General features: G+C 42.0%; 1 long non-coding RNA gene across 1 annotated transcript; it reads right to left on the minus strand.

Moving 5' to 3' along the window:
- Nucleotides 1-1613: 1613 nt before the first annotated feature.
- Nucleotides 1614-2917, minus strand: LOC134214760 (uncharacterized). Its single transcript, XR_009979897.1, has 3 exons — nucleotides 2499-2917; nucleotides 1922-2034; nucleotides 1614-1849 (listed from the first exon to the last, which is right to left on the minus strand). It is a non-coding gene; the product is annotated as an uncharacterized LOC134214760 (long non-coding RNA).
- Nucleotides 2918-8207: the final 5290 nt, after the last annotated feature.

Below are 8207 nucleotides of genomic sequence, written 5' to 3' on the forward strand. Positions count from 1 at the left end.
ACATATCTAAAATGTATGTTTAAAAATCACGAATGGTTGGAAATTATCTATATCCGTAAATCTTTTAAGTGGGCCATTAACACTCGAGCACACAAGCTGTTGTATTTTGAACATCATAAACCAAAAAACATATCACGCTGTACATAGCATGAACAAGCCCGCATAAGCGTTTCATGACCGTACACTTATTACGTAAGCACTGGAAGGAGTACTATCATTTTCTTACTTTCCATATAAATAAAAAATAATGTGTAAGAAAAAAAATTTACATTGGAGGGGGTTTCGAAAAACACAGAAAAATGCACCGTAATAAGTGTACGGCCCCACAACAGCGCGTGGCTAGCGATTAAAATTTAATACTCCGCCCAAGTTAACGTGCAGTAATTCCAATCAATTAAAAATATATCGAATGTTCCTTAATTGCCCCTAATGTAGGATATACGCTTAAATAAAATTCCGTATTTCTCTTATACATAAAATATTGCAGTCAAATAACCGTCTATCAGGCAATTGCTACAAACGGTGTACCGGTTAAAATCCACTGAAGTCGCGGACGATTGATTGTACTGCGTAAGTCAAAACCGGGTAAATTACAAAAACCGCAAAAAACTTTATCGAAAATCGCTATTTCGTATGCTCCGATTTTTTTTCAAATCCACGTGAACAAAATCGGTTAAAAAACAGCATCAATGCAAAACCCGCTTGAAAAGTTAGAAAACTCCATAAACCGCGTGAAAAGCGAGCAAACTTGCGTTGCGTTAAATGGTTCAGTTATTCTACACTGGGGGATCTTTCTCTGTGCAAGAGACACTTGTTTTTTTGTTTATGTATATTATGTACGTAACAACGCAAAAATTTAATAAAATGTCTTATTTCTAAACAGAAAATCTGTCAAGAGAACAAAGAAATAATTAATTATAAAGTGCTCTTTTCAGTATGATATTTCAAATTTGTCCGCTGCTATTGCTCCTCCTGGACAACCAGAAGATGCGACATAACTTACTTTCGGGACCAATGTTGTGTCGTGCACAGAGCCGAAAGTGTATGCGTTGTCACACTTTTGTCGCAGATGTGTGCTCTAACAAGACATACAACAAAAGCAAATTGTCGCGGTTGGAAAAAGTTGTCATCTGGTCGTGGGGATCCAGTCGTGCGACGGAAAACTGGAAGTTGACAAGTTTTTTTTGACTGACCATGTTTTTATGTATCTTGTCAGGTGTCACTGACAAACGCGACAATTCCCAGGCCTGGTTACAACACCATTTAAAACATAATTTTTACCATTGAATATAATGGAATTTTGACAATAAAATCACATGAGAAATAATGGTTTTCCACGTTAAAATGAATGGTAAATGGGACTTTTACAATTAAAAAGGGGGGTTGTTATGTATCTTTACAATAAAAAAATCGAAAATTTTCCATACAAAATTCGGAGCAAAACAATTGATTTTACGTTTCTTTAATGGGATGATTTTGAGCGACAAAATAATAGAAAACATTGTGTTTTAAATGTTTTCAATTACTGTTTCTATTGTTTTACAATAGAAATACAACAGGATTTAGATTACATTATACTCCAATATTGCAATAAAAATACAATACAATTAATTGTTTTACAAATTATTTTATTTTCCTCCGGTTGTTTAGCATATCTTTAGACGAATCCAGCGCACTACTTCCAAAGTTAAGTGGGTTGCCTGTATCTGGAGAAAAATCCAACATCGGTTTAAAAAGCGTACTAACTTTGTTCCGAATAGACAATACACATAGATATAAACCTTTTTTTTTGTGTCTTTATTAAGGAGACTTTCAGCCCGAGGCTGGCTCGTCTCCGCCAGATATAAACCTGTGAAAAATGTAAATATAAAAGAATGTCAGTTTTATTTGAAAAAATACGTCTAGATGAAAAAAAAATTACCTGCATCAGTTCTTATTATATCCCGTTGGTGAGATTGGCCAATGGTAGCCACTAAACGATCTTGAATCAGTGACCAGCAAGCAGCAGTATTTTATTTATCATAAGCTTCATTTCTGCAAAGGAACAAGGATACATGTTACCAGGCATGTCATCAGGTAATATGATGATAAAATTTCCATTTATTTTTTGTTCGGGATGAACCACTGCGTCCATTATGTACATTGAACTTTTGTTGTATAAGATTACGATTACCGATGGTGAGTATAAACCGTTTGTCAGCGCAGTATCATTACTTGACACTTTACCGGTCGCTACTAAACGTGCTGCTAAAACAGTAGCGCAGCTGACAGGTGACCAAATTTGACAGCGCGATAACAGCGCTACTATTTGATGAGCTATCAAACGTCGAACGTCACCGATACGGAATGCAGCCACCAAAATGATAACCGAAAATACCGAAAATAATGACCGATGCGAAAAAGAGTGACTAATCTAAAATGACAGTACAGTGAGGGTGATCAAAATACTCGCGCCCAGTAATGATGCTCTAACGCGCTCTAACACTTTAGATACTTACCACGGTACAGAAGCCATAGTGATCTACCGCTTGCCCAGCACCAGAAACTGTAATGAAAGAGACACTTTCTGCACCATACAGTTTCATTATTTTCATCTCTTCACTAATTATAAACAAAACTGTTCATTTTTCATTTATTTAGTCTACATCTATACAGATAACACTGAATCAACAATTTGACGCCACAATACACGGTTCGAGGCCGCATCTCTCCATCCTCGAATACGCCCCACGCTCGCCAAGTCGTTCTGCACCTGGTCTGCCCATCTCGCTCGCTGCGCTCCACGTCGTCTCGTACCTGCCGGATCGGAAGCGAACACCATCTTTGCAGGGTTGCTGTCCGGCATTCTTGGAAACAAAACTGTACACGCTCAAATGAATCCAGCCATTCTCCGAGTAAAATGATAAGCAAAAGTTTTTGTTCCCTTTCTTTTTTTTTTAAATCAAATTTTTATTGCATAACATTTCTAGACCTACAACAAGACCTGCAATATGAAAATATATACTTGAGAATCGGTATAACATTTTTATTTATTTAACAAACAAAGCTATTGTAATTTTATTGTTTTCAATTGTTATTTCATCGATATAATAAATCCATGAAATATTCCAAAATTATATCGATTCAATAACATTAGACAGATTTCCAGATCATCCAAACCGAATAATGTTAAAATTTGTTTAGTTTTTGGATGAGCAATACTAAACATAAGCGAACAATAAAAATATAATAGATTATATCGGAAACAATTAAATATATTGTCATTTTAATGTACGTACAATAAAGATCTTTTACAACCGTGAACATTTTACAATAAGCATACAATAGTTTGTAATGTTTGCCACACAATCTATTGTATTTCAATGGGTTATGCCATACAAGTTATTGTAAATTTTTATCCGGGATTCTAGAGATAACATGGCGGCTGCTCTTTACCTCACAAATTCAAGAAACATACCGTGCGATGCATCCCATTAGCCATTCGATGGGTGTTTACTAGTAAAAAAAAATGCGTTCTTCCTAATCCATTTTTCACAATTCCGATTCTTATGATATCTTCAACACATGTGTTACTGTTTCTCGCACATTTGATATTTGCATTGATTTTATTCGAAAACTTGAAGGAGAATATTTCAAATAAGAAAGCAAAAGACGTAAATGTGTGCAACAATTAATCTATGCAACGAATAGAGCTCTGTTCCATTGCAGTGTTGTTTATTAAACCAAGGATGTTATCGATCATTTAGTAATCTGCGTTCGATCATTAAGTAGTTTGTCGATAACTCATTCCAAAGGCTAAATTTTAAAATGTGTTGTATGGTGAACTTCTAGGGCGAAGGTTTTTCTACAACTCTGCCTAACAGGTCGATGTTTGATTTCAACTATTAACGGAGTTATGTCACCAGTTACAGTATTCATTTCATTTATTCAGACTAAGGCCGAAGTGGCCTGTGCGGTATATAAGAGTCTTCTCCATTCGGCTCGGTCCATGGCTACACGTCGCCAACCATGCAGTCTACGAAGGGTCCGCAAGTCATCTTCCACCTGATCGATCCACCTTGCCCGCTGCGCACCTCGCCTTCTTGTGCCCGTCGGATCGTTGTCGAGAACCATTTTCACCGGGTTACTGTCCGACATTCTGGCTACGTGCCCGGCCCACCGCAGTCGTCCTATTTTCGCGGTATGAACGATGGATGGTTCTCCCAACAGCTGATGCAACTCGTGGTTCATTCGCCTCCTCCACGTACCTTCCGCCATCTGCACCCCACCATAGATGGTACGCAGCACTTTCCTTTCGAAAACTCCAAGTGCGTCTTCCACGAGCATCGTCCAGGTCTCGTGGCCGTAGAGGACTACCGGTCTAATGAGCGTTTTGTAGATTGTCAGTTTGGTACGGCGGCGAACTCTATTCGATCGGAGCGTCTTGCGGAGTCCAAAGTATGTACGATTTCCAGCCACTATGCGTCTCCGAATTTCTCTGCTGGTATCATTTTCGGCAGTCACCAGTGAGCCCAAGTACACAAATTCTTCTACCACCTCGATTTCGTCACCACCGATGCAAACTCGCGGTGGGTGGCTCACATTGTCTTCTCTTGAACCTCTTCCTATCATGTACTTCGTCTTCGACGTATTGATGACTAGTCCGATCCGCTTGGCTTCCCTCTTCAGTCTGATGTAGGCTTCCTCCATCCTCTCAAAGTTACGTGCCATAATATCTATGTCGTCGGCGAAGCCAAATAGCTGGACGGACTTATTGAAAATTGTACCACTCGTGTCAATCCCTGATCTTCGTATTACCCCTTCCAAAGCGATGTTGAATAGCAGACACGAAAGACCATCACCTTGCCGTAACCCTCTGCGGGTTTCGAAGGGACTCGAGAATGCCCCTGAAACTCGAACTACGCACATCACCCGATCCATCGTCGCTTTGATCAACCGTGTCAGTTTATCCGGAAAACCGTGTTCGTGCATTAGCTGCCATAGCTGGTCCCGATCGATTGTATCATATGCGGCTTTGAAGTCGATGAATAGATGATGTGTGGGCGCGTTGTATTCGCGGCATTTCTGCAGTACTTGGCGAATGGCGAACACCTGGTCCGTGGTGGAGCGTTCGCCCATAAAACCCGCCTGGTACTGCCCCACGAACTCTCGTGCAATTGGTGCTAGTCGACGGCATAAAATTTGGGAGAGTACCTTGTAGGCGGCGTTCAGCAATGTGATTGCGCGGTAGTTGCTACAATCCAGCTTATCGCCCTTTTTGTAGATGGGACACACGACACCTTCCATCCACTCCTGCGGCAAAACTTCCTCCTCCCAAATCTTGGTAATGACCCAGTGCAGCGCTCTAGCCAGTGCCTCACCACCGTGTTTAAATAGCTCTCCTGGTAGTTGGTCAACCCCAGGGGCTTTGTTGTTCCTCAGCCGGCCAATCTCCTCCTGGATTTCCTGGAGATCCGGAGCCGGTAGAATTGTGTCCTGCACGCGTTCCTCCAGGTCCATCACCATTCCGCCATCTTCGTCTACCTCATCGCCATTCAGGGGCTCTTCGTAGTGCTGCCGCCACCTTTGGATCACCTCACGCTCGTTCGTAAGAAGGTTCCCGTTTATGTCCTTACACATATCAGGCTGTGGCACGTGGCCCTTACGTGAACGGTTCAACTTCTCATAGAACTTTCGTGCGTTATTAGCGCGGTACAGTTGCTCCGTCTCTTCACGGTCTCGATCTTCCTGCTGACGCTTTTTCCTCCGGAAAATCGAGGTTTGTCTGTTCCGCGCCTGTTTATATCGTGCCTCGTTTGCCCTCGTGCGGTGTTGCAGCAATCTCGCCCATGCTGCATTCTTCTCTTCTACTAACTGCTCACATTTCTCTGATCCGGGGGCACCGTGCCAAGTGCAGCGATTGCGGTGCTACCAATGGCGGATCGAATATTATCTCTCCAGCCATCTTCAAGAATCGCTGCGCCTAGCTGCTCTTCCGTTGGGAGTGCCACTTCCAGCTGCTGCGCGTATTCTTGGGCTAGTCTACCGTCTTGTAGCCGCCCAATATTAAGCCGCGGCGTCCGACTTCGACGTGTGTTGTACACCGTCGAGTGTTTTGAGCGCAGGCATACTGCAACGAGGTAGTGGTCGGATTCAATATTGTAAGTGCGGACGTTCGTGATGTCGGAGAAGAATTTACCGTCGATTAGAACGTGGTCGATTTGGTTTTCCGTTACAGTTACAGTAACTCATACTAAATGATAAAAAAAATTCAGTCATTCATTTAGTATAAGTTACTGCTACTAGCGCTATAGCTCCATTATTAATGAAATTCAAAGAACAAGTTGTTAGACAGAGTTGTAGAGAAACCTTCGCACTAGAAGATTACCATACAACACATTTTAAAATTTAGCCTCTGGAATGTGTTATTGACAAACTACTAAACGATAAAGCGCAGTTTACTAACCCACTACCTAATATTCCAACACTCCTTCTTAGTGTGCACGCCTCGCAACTCTCCTGGCTCCTCCTAACACCGAGCCTTTAGTCCAGAGCTCCTCCTCGCCGAACAATTCCTCCTGGTCCAATCCGTTGCTCGTACAAATGGCCTCTATCCGACGTTTGCACAGCACCCTGTTGACCATCTCCTGAATGTTCCGACGCTCATCTTGGACTGCTGCTGACCAGCCAGCATCCTACCGAACGTTCCAACCTCCTGATGAATTCCGTCCGGCGCTACCCAAGACTTACGTGGCTGATCCATGATCCCACTGCGCCACGCGACTTATTCGGCCGATCCATCCAATTGTTGTTCCAATGATCCAATGGTACAATAGAGACAATAGAACACACATTTCACTCCTGCCCTCGCGTGGCAGCCGCTTGGTCAATTCTACAACGAAAAGTAGACAGTTTCCTTAATGGATGGAGAAGACTTTCATTTAGTTGGGGTTCAGCCAAATCACACTAAGCGCCAATGAAAAATTACCCATTTTCTTGCACAAATTTTCCACAAGCGGATCCAATTGATCGCAAACCGTATCGGATATCCTTCTACCCTAAAACTGAGGATACCCAACGACAAATGTACGAATTAATTGATATGATTCATTTTCGGTTTTCATTCTACAAACAAAATAGGGTTACTGCTCCTAGACTTCATCTCATAGCTCCGATATTGGTCTCACGAAAAACAAAGCAATGAAAAGGTATTTGGTTTGTTTATTATTTTTCTGATTTTTTTCAGCAGTAAGCACGCATGTTAGCAAAAAGAAGCGACGAAATTGGTGCCGTATCTCTTTGTTTCGCGATGAGATGAATATATGTTCAGTGAGATGGAAAATGGAACAGTTCCCCTATCACAAGTCAGTCAAAAAGGCACTTGGTGCGGTTTCGCTGAACCCCGATCATTTGAGGAGTTAATTAGGCCTGCTTTGAATGCCATACATAGGAGAACACGTGTTAAAATTTTGAATGTCATTGTAATTTATCTGTCATGTTAATGGAAGTAACTGAAGTAACAATGGAATTGATGTAGGAGAATTGACTTTTAAACTTAATGTAATGTGTAACTAGACTATAGGAACTTTATAATTACTTAACTGTGACCAATAAACATCAATGAAAAAAAAGTTTCAGGGGAATTGAGTCTCTTTGAAACGCGCAGAGGCTTGTTACCCGCTAGCTCCAATCAAGCTACGAATGGGAGACAAATGAAGGGTCGTTTACCGTAAATCACCACACCACACACGCTCACGGTAGTACTTACCTGTAGCAGGAGCTACACACACGTGTGTCGCGAAACACGTGCCCACCTGTGTGGTACGATGGAAAAACCGACAAACAGTGCCGTACCTAAGCGGCTCAAAAGCGACTCAAGGAGAAAAATCGTAAGCGAAACACAGTAGGCGAGGCTTGATGACTCCAATCTGAGTCCGGTAAAGCGACAACAAAACCAAGGAGTTGGAGAAATCTAAAGGGCTGCGTAGTCTCAAAGAATGTGCTACATACACGGCCAAATGTTTTTACATGCTTGTTTATTTAATTGATTGTGACGTCAACAGGGCTTGAATGGGTACTTGCGGTTTGTTTGTTGGTGGTAGCATTCGGGCGGTTAGTGTCCGCCGGCGCTGATGAAGGGTGAGTCTCGATGTTGTTGCTCTTGGTCGCTCGGCATTTCCGCTGCTTGCCGTTCACTACGAGCGCTGATGATTGCTGGAATGCCGGAT

The sequence above is a fragment of the Armigeres subalbatus genome, chromosome 2 (genome assembly GCF_024139115.2).
Source record: "Armigeres subalbatus isolate Guangzhou_Male chromosome 2, GZ_Asu_2, whole genome shotgun sequence".
Classification (NCBI taxonomy): Eukaryota; Metazoa; Arthropoda; class Insecta; order Diptera; family Culicidae; genus Armigeres; species Armigeres subalbatus.